Below are 9839 nucleotides of genomic sequence, written 5' to 3'. Positions count from 1 at the left end.
GCATCTTTCAGTGCTCTACCATATTCTTATCCCTGTATCACATCTTCCATCAAATCTTTATCTCCTTCCTCTTCCCATTCTATAATACTGTCTGCAAGTTCATTTCCCTTGTGTAGCTCTTCTAGATAATCCTTCCACATTTCAGCTTTCCCTTTGTGGCGTCGATAGGTCATATCGACCAAACAAATTACAATCTTTGGAACATTAACTGCTCTGACGAGCCGACATGTTTAGTTCAGTCTGCCTTTGTACTTCTGCAGTGTCCATGTGTATCAGTCTTTACAGTAAAATATATGTGTGTATAGAAAACTTGGGAACTGTTTATTATGTATATTATGATCTGTATCCAGAATCAGATATTGGTGACCCTGGACAAAAAATTTTACATCTTCCGCGACTTCCACGCCGGTCGTATAGAATCAACAGGTTTCACATCTGACGCCATAGCTACATCACCAAACATTCTTTATGAAGATTTGGAGGCCCAGCTCTTACGACCAGGCCAACACAACACCCCGCCATCAGCTATTTCGCAGCTAACGGACAATGACCTACGATCTTCGACGAGGATAACCTCTACTTTAGCAACTCCACAATGACTGAGTGTTACGCAGTTACCTCAGATAATGGAATCAGGCTTTGTTTTGCCGGATTACGCACAACAACAAGTGAAAAGTGAAATGGACGATCTACTAAATAGTGAGACGATTGATCACTCGTACGAAGTTCAAAGGGACTGAAATTCGCACAGTTGCTTTGATCCTCTATGTGTCATGATGTCAGTTACAGTAGTGCCATGTGCAACGGCACCATTTGTGCAAAACGCACGTGCAGTCAACTATTACCAAGCTACGCCAGCCTCGCCTTCCTCACAAATGAGTAACAGACATTTTTATGCGTCCAGTTCGCCAGAACAAACCACGGATTGGTGGCCCAGTTTCACGACCACACGGGTACGAGTGTACCCATCATAGCCTCTTCACCCAGCAACGTTGTACTATGACAGTGTGACTGCCAACAGGTTTCACCAGTGTTTTATGGTCCTACCACGAAGGGTGCATGGCTGAAGCCACGGAGGGTCTTGATTCCAACCATACTGCAGTACTGTCTGCGTCTGCTGTGCTGGCCTTCCACATCATTTCCGAGTAGGACAATGTCAGTGCTATTCCTGCAATTTCCAGTCCAGTTTATGGGCCCTCATTACGCGCTGCTCGACCGTTTGCTCCCACAGTACCAACCGTGCTAGCCATGTCGTGTGTTCGGGTGTCTTCAGAGACATTACAACCAACCGTTGTTCCAAACGTGAGTGCTAGTAACATTTCTGCTCCAGTGATGCCAGATCCCAGGATGAACTCTTGTGCAGCAGGACCGCATGCCCTCCAAGACACACCGAGGCCACCTTCGTCTCCACCTCCAGGCCGCCTACCCAAGCTGCCTCCCCTATATGAGGACAATCCAGTTTCATGGTTTGCACTGGCGGAGCACCTCTTCAGGCTGCATCAAGTGACTGATGACAACTCCAAGTTCCTATGTTTGGTCACACACCTTCACGACCACTCGGATTTAATTTGTGATCAACTTTCGCATCCACTGCCACTGAAGTACGAGTTCGCCAGGAAAACAATATTGGGCCAACTTGCCTACTCACCACAGGGATTAATAATCAAGATTCTGTACGAGGAGCACCTGGGGGACCGCATTCTGTCACAACTTTGGCGCCACCTCAGGTTACCCGTGAGTGAACACACGATGTCAGACGTCACCCTGTGGGCAGTAAGGTCTGCCAAGTTACCTACCAACCTACAGATACACCTACTGCTGCACTCTTTTGAGTCTATTGGGTCTTGCCTACGCGTCACAGATCAGCTGTATGCGCTCCTGTGCCAGAAACACCTAGCTCATCCACCATCATTGTATGACACTACACCTCCTGTTTACCAGCTGTCTGCAGGCAGGGGCAGGGCATAATCTGCTTCCACGCCTTCTATGTCACCAGGCAGTACTCATTCGCTCTCTCCTCTTTCAGAGCACTCAAAAATCGCCCACGTTCCACACATCCCGGTTTATGTCCCAGAACAGACCAACGAGGACAAGCCTCCCCCCGCTATCACAGTCACCGTCACCACCACATCTGTCTCATCCGTACTGTTGGTATCACAAGATTTTCGGGGCTGAGGCCAAGAAGTGCAGGTTACCTTGCCAACACCCAAACGCCGACCACTGGAACTAAGTGACACAGAGTCCTGCGGGGAACTTCACAGGCATCCCCTAACATTGCACTACATCCACTCATCTGATCGGTCGAGCGGTCATTTATACGTGAGAGACATTTCAGCGTAGTTTGTCTACCTATTGACACTGGCGCTGACGTGTCTATCACACCTCGATCGTTGGCTCCTACCGAGTTTTCACTGACAAAGTCTCTCCTATGTGCTGTCAACACATCAACGTTAGAAACTGTTGGTTCTGTGAAAGTGATGGTGCACCTATCCCCTTCTCTGCGTTTCCTGTGGACCTTCTACATCGCCGATATCGATGAACCAATTCTTGGTATGGATTTTTTGTCCCATTACAAGCTCTCCCTGAATGTAGTCCAGTGTTCAGTGTTACACCACCCGTCTAACACTCAGATACCATGCTCCAGCACCCATTCTCCTCGTTCCGTTTCCGCTGCAACATTGGATTTAGTTTGCGAGTATTCCACCCTAGTGGACAAGATTGTGACCTGCTTCACTAACCTACTTTCAGAATGTGACTTAGCAGTGCACTTCCGCCAGGAGAACAACGAGCTGAAACAATGCATTGCTCACTCACACTTATGAGCTCACTGCGGCCTGCACCTAGCTGTTGAAACTGCAATCTGCAGTTCCTTCACTGGATTGAACTTCATTGCCAAGCATCAGTTCAAACAATCATCAGGTTAGTTCAAAAACATTCATTGCATGTGACGATTCACTTTCAGTGACCTCCACACCGCCCAAACGCCCACTACGTGCAGTGCCTTGTGTTTCAGACAGTGTCTCTAATAAAAGTCACTTGCACAGCACGACCACACCCACTATGCAGACAGCCGCCCCGCTTGTTGATAAATATTGCCCCCCTCCTGCACGCCAGCCAAGCAACTCGGCAGCCATCGCTGTGCCTCGTGCGACTCCAGCGCCTCTCTCGCCCGCGCCGGTTGCCGAAGGCAAAGTTAACAACAGACAGTCGCTGTGTGCCCCACTCCGCTTCATGCTGCACGTGCAGCTAACCTCTACAAACAAGCGCTTGCTGAGCTTGCATAATAAGCATGTGACTTTCATGCTGCCTTTTCCCAGTTGCACTAACGGGTACGCCTCATTGCGCCTCACTCGTCCCAAAACTCCACGTCAGAACATTACTCAGCCTCGTGTGCAGTTCTCAGTTTCTTCCGTCACTGATGGAACGACACACAAGATAATTACCACTGCCTGCCCTCCTATTAGACACAAGGTTAGATGCCTCAACCCCATTAAGTTGCATGCGGCCCGGCAGCAAATTAACGAATTTCTGGAGGCAGGCATCCTACAGCCATCAGACAGCAATTGGTCTTCACCAATGCACCTTGTCACCAAATACGACGGTTCTTTTCGAATGTGTGGTTTAAATGCTCCCTCTGGCATGGACAATTACCCCATGCCAAACATAAACGATTTCACTCTTATGTTATCAGGTGCCACAATCTTCAGTGTGATTGACTGCAAACGTGCTTATCAGCAGATTCCCGTAATGCTGGAAGACATTCCAAAGACTGCGATCATTCCAGTACAACTTCATGTCATTTGGTTTAAAGAATGCGGCACAAATGTGGCATCGTTTCATTGACTCAATCTTACAACGATTCGAGTTCTGCTTCGCATACCTGGATGACATATTCATTTTCAGCAAATCGACTGAAGACCACGAATATCATTTATCCCAGGTCCTCCAGACTTTGGAATCCAATGGCGTCGAGGTCAACAAAGAAAAATTCCAATTGCGTCAATCCTCTGTGACATTTCTGGGTTACACCGTCTCCGCAGATGGAATACAGCCTCCCAAATCCTGCATGCAAGCTATCACATCATTGCCACCCCCAGCTACATACAAAGAACTAAGATATTTTGTAGATACTATAAATTACTACCATCATCATCTACCTTCTGCCGCTGCCATGCAGGCCCCGCTGACGGACTCGCTCTCCAGCAAACAAACTTCAGGGGTTAAACCAGTCCGCTGGACTGAACCCATGCTAAGAGGCTTTCAGGGCTCTTAAAATAGCTTTAGCTCATCACACAGTCGTACTCACTCAACCTGATCCGTCTGCCGATTTGTTCATCACTATGGACGCCAGTGACATCGCGGTCAGGGCAGTATTACAACAGAGCAAAGGTGACGCAGTTTCACCACTTATTTCTTCTCCAAAAAACTGCCTACAGAACAGAAGAAATATTCCGCTTTTGATAGAGAGCTTCTGGCAGTGTACGAGGCCGTCAAACATTTCCTCACTGACATTGAGGACCATCCTTTCTTCATTCTTACTGATCACAAACCACTGGCAGACGCCGTCTGCAACCCACCAGAGGAACCTCCCCCCCGACACTTCTGCCACTTTGATCTGGTCACTCAATTTGCTACAGACGTACACTACATCAAAGGCAAGGAGAACATCCCCACTGATTTCCTCTCATGGATCAATGACATTTCAAGTATCATCGATTTATCCGACCTCGCCGCTCTACAGGCTTAGGACGAGAACAGTCAGCGTCTGCTCACGGACCTGCAAGCTTCGCTCGTGTTTACCAAGGCTAAGTTCCCTGGAATTTCAGATCATGTGGTATGACTCTTCTAGAGGAATTCTGCGGCCTTTGCTCCCACCCACGCTACGTCAACAGGTTTTCAACGCCTCGCATAATCTCGCCCACCCCAGCATCTGAGCCACCGCTTGCCTCGTCACTGACCATTCTGTGTGGAAAGATGTGAAACGAGACTGTCAAACATGAGCACGCAGCTGCATTTCCTGTCAACGAAACAAAATAGGACGTCACACCTCTCCACCACCACACAGCAAGTTTGACATGTACAGAGATGTTTCTGTCATGTACATATCAACTTATCAGTCCCCTGCCTCCATTGGAGGGCCACAGGTATATTCTGTCCACAATAGACCGAATGTCTCGTTGGGTGGAAGCCATCCCCTTATCCAAAATCACAGCAGAAACTGTGGCCAAAGGATTCGTTTCTTCTTGGACCACTAGGTTCAGCTGCCTGTCCACCAACACAACCGACCAGGGTCAAAATTTCGAATCTGCACTTTTTACAGTTCTCTGTAATCTTTGCGATATTAAAAAGACCCATACGACAGCCTACTACCCGCAAAGCAACAGGTTGGTGGAATGATGGCACCACACCCTTAAAACTGCACTCAGGTGCCACGACTGTCTCTGGTCCGAGGCACTTCCTTGGGTGTTGCTGGGCCTATGTTCTACATTTAAACTAGATTTACATGGGATGATTTCCGAATTCGTTTCTGGTGAAAACCCGGTTTTACCTGGGGAACTAATTCTCCCCCAAGATCCCGGGGATTCCCCCTCCTTCCCAGACTTTATCGGATGGATGTGTGCACACTTTAGAAACACCCAGCTACACCCACCTGTCAGCCATTCCCCACCTGACACGTGCCGACCGCACTCAGCACTTGCTCACACGTCATGCTCAGGGACGACTCTGTCAGATAACTCTTACAACCCCCCTACCTCAGCCCCTTCAAAGTACTCCGGTGGGGCGAGACGACATTCAACGTTATGATAAAAGATCGCTCGCAAACCGTTTCTCTACACAGGCTCAAGCCTGCCTTCGTAGACCCCGACACCCCTCTGCCGTCCCACTCACACTGCCCAAGCACATATTCTTCTGATGAACCCATTAACAAGTCTGTTCAACCTATGGTTGGGTTTTCTCCGTCCAACGAGTCACCACTGCAGTTCGCGGGTTCCTCAGGCATGTCATCATCATCCCCATTCACAGGTTTTGAAGACATTTTAGGTACTAGAGACATGGACATCCCATCCTTCGTTTTGCGCTGCAACGTACCACCTTATCACATTGACGACGTGTTGATTATGGTGTTACCTAATCGTGTGCTTGTACTGTTCACCGACAGCACAGACCCGAACCACACCGAGGCACTCAACCTCAAGATAGGGCACAGCTTGGCCCTCACACAAGAGTGTGATCCATCATGTGTTCGAGCTTTCATTTCTTCGGACAGCTCAGTATGCATTCGAGGAAGGCACACTCACACGCCACCTCCTCTCGCATACCGCTACTTCTGAGTTGGCCGACACATCATTCCCCCCCGCTGGTATTCGGATTATGATTTGGACCAGTGGCCACCTGCCGCACCTTCGCACGCCAACCTGACGGAGATGGAGCTTCCGGTTGTGCGCCTGCTGCCTCGCACCACTCATGCCGATGCTCACACCCACACGACCCCCTCCCCTCCTCAGGGCTCATAGGCCATACTCCGTACTGCGTGGGGGGCACTGCATGGTGTTGGTAGGTCACATCGACCACACAAATTACAATCTTTGGAACATTAACTGCTCTGACGAGCCGCCATGTTTAATTCAGTCTGCCTTTGTACTTCATTTAGTGTTTATGTGTATCAGTTTTTATGGTAAAATATATGTGTATATAGAAAACTTTGGAACTGTTTATTACATATATTATGATCCGTATCCAGAATCCCATACCTTGTTTGTGTAGCACTGACATATTCTTTTTCTCCAAAGGGCTCTTTAATTTTCCTATGGGTATCATATTTTCTGTAGTCATGCATGCTTTTGCAGCCTTACATTTTTTTGTTTAGCAATTTTGCACTTTCAGAAATGAAACTGACAGAAAATACTTCCTCTTGCATGCTTCAATTGCTGTATTTTTAAAACTTCTCATTTTGTCAGTTGATTTTTATGTTGTGTGTTACACAATTATTCCTAGGGGGCCTTGTCCATTTACTTACTTGATTCTCTGCAACCTTCACTATTTATTTCTGTGTTATCCATTCATCTTCTGTTGTAGTTTTTCCCTCATTCCAGTCACTCGTTGTCTAATGCTTCATTTGAAAATACCAACAAACACTGATTCTTTCAATTTAGCCATTTCCCGTTTAATGATGGGGAAAAAGAATGAAAACAATCATTTCGCTTGGGTGTAGTTTTATGTACGGTCTTAGACATAAAAACTGACCGCCGGCTGGGTGCCAAAGAGACTAAGTCCGAGTCCTTCAATTAAGGTGGCCAATAAAACTGACCGCCCCTGAGAACTCAAACGATCAAAAACACAATGCGGAAAAAAAAGTGGTAATCGCCGTGCATCCTAAACTTACGGTCGCCTGTTCGACTCCACCCGTAATTCTTTTTTTTTTTTTTTTTTTTTTTTTTTTTTTTTTTTTTTTTTTTTTTACATTACGGCGCTCGTCTCAAGTTATGAGTTTGATTGAAAGTCGAAGATAATTCGCTTCACATTCTACCCACCAGCAATAAGAAGTACTTACAGAAACAATTCCGCAGGACAGCTCGTGGTTGCGTCGCGATCATAACAGTTTATGCTCGAGCGTTTCCACGCGCTGCAGCGGCTACCGGCCAGACGCCACCCGCCGCCTGAAAGCCGGCGCCGCCCAGGTGAACGCTGTGCGACGCTGTCAGTGTATGTATCAACTGTCATTTTCGAATGTCAAGTTCTAGTTATCATCTTACAGTTAAGAACTGGATTTTGCAACTACGGTTAAGCATTGTAAATTTGAGTCACAAGTGGAAAAAGGTGTAACAACTGCAACACAATATTTACTTTTGGTATAACAGAGGGGTGGATGCAGAGGAGGCAGCTAGAAAGATTTGAACTGTGTGTGGAGCGAGTGCTTTTGGGAAAAAGACGCCAGAAGATGATATTCTTGTTTCAACAAAGATCGTTGTGGCATGAATGATTTTCCACATTAAGTAAGTCTCGACTACTGATATATGTGATGAATTATCATTTAACCATCATGCAACATTTTCATTCAACAGGCAAAGTTCAGAGGTCCGGTGGAGGAGTACTGCATGCTCTAATTCGAAACAACAAAAATCAACGGAGTGAGTATTATTGAACGTCATCAGGTCGCTCATTGAGCATTTCTGTACAGTACTGTTGCTGGTGACGAGCTATGACGCCTTTCTCGTTAACTTCCTAAGAAAAAATGAAAGGGGAAGCCCCACCAAAAGACGTAAACTCGAACAAAGGGTAGTGTGAACATAATACGTATTTTACATCTGAGAGCTCCAAAAAATGTGTTGTGAGCTACTTATTCTGCTCCAAGGGGTGTCTGCATCACAGCTGGAATTTGTTGCCAACAACTGAGGCACCTTTCGGTCGCAGTGTAAGAAAATCGACCGACAAAACTACATCACCTGTATTACTACATGATAACGCACTCTATTGATTTGAGAAACAAAACTGTCCAAGAGATTGATAGGAAAGTCGTCTCTCAGGCACATGTATTGTTAGGGAAGTCCTCTATCAAGCACTTGTCCCTCTCGGCATATACTCGTAAAATTTTACCTTTCCCGCTCTTGATCGATCAACCGTCAAGGCAGTTCATTTCTGGAAGAAAATACTATCAAACTACATTGGTTTAATGACAACGTGAGAACCAGTAGGTTTCTACGGGCGTATAATTTGTAAACTACTTTAGCATCGTCAGATTATTTTCGATATCGTGAAAGAAAATTCTGCTGCTGATTAATTTCTCTTTGATGATTAGTGTTGCTTTCAGTAAACGAATGGAAAACGCAATTAAAATATTCACTGTACTAACACAAATTAAATTCAGCTTACTACAGAAACATCACGACGACAGTCTATCTTAACAAAGCATTAAGTATCTGTAAGACGTCTGAGCCTATTGTAACACGAATTAGTAGGATATTACCGACTTTTGACTTCGAAAAAGTCTGTATTTACTTCTTTTTCTGTACCATTCGCAAGTATTACGAAAATGTGGCAGTTCATAGATAAAATTATGTATTAACAACAACAATAAATGTCGGCAGAAAACAAAAATGGCAAAATGAATCTGGCAGTACCGTAAGGTTTTCGATCTCACACTAAGGGTTACTAGAAGTAGCTAGACTAATTTTGCTCGAGCGTTGTACTACGATTCCCTTATTGAGTTTGTATCTGCCTGCTTGTAGCTCTGGCACAAAAGAATTAAAAATCTGGCTTTCAGCGAGTCTCGAAAGGCGAACAACTTGCACCTAGAAGCCAAGCAGTTACCTGAGAACTGGTTTCTTCCTAAACGGGGTAGACATCATTTCGAGGTTGAATTGTTGGCAAATGAGTCAGACGTGTGCCGTTGGTGTGTGTGTTTCGATGTGTTGAATTTGTACCAATGACTGACTTTTCTATAGGTTTTTTCTGCCCCAAATAGAGAGTTGAAGTCTCCCATTAGTATTTTCACATCATCTTGGTGAATTCTGCTCATAATATTTCCGTGAGAGTTACAGAATTTTTCGACATTTTCGGTGTTTTACTTATTTTCGATGCTGGTGGGGGCATGTGCAATGATGAGTGAATATTTTTTATGGGGTCTCTGAATGAGAATAGTTATGAGAATAGTTATAAGTCGATTGTTGATGGGTGTGACTTCTTTGACAGAGTTGATGATAGATCTGTGTACAAGAAATGCCATGCCGAAGGCTAGTGCGCATTTCGCTACCTTTCGTTGTGTTTTGCTCTTGAAGATGCGATGGTTTCCGTAATGCAAGGTTTCATTGTCAGCTAGTCGTGGTTCTTGAAGAGCAAGG

The sequence above is a fragment of the Schistocerca piceifrons genome, chromosome 3 (assembly GCF_021461385.2).
Source record: "Schistocerca piceifrons isolate TAMUIC-IGC-003096 chromosome 3, iqSchPice1.1, whole genome shotgun sequence".
NCBI lineage: Eukaryota > Metazoa > Arthropoda > Insecta > Orthoptera > Acrididae > Schistocerca > Schistocerca piceifrons.
This window is presented reverse-complemented; position numbering follows the sequence as displayed.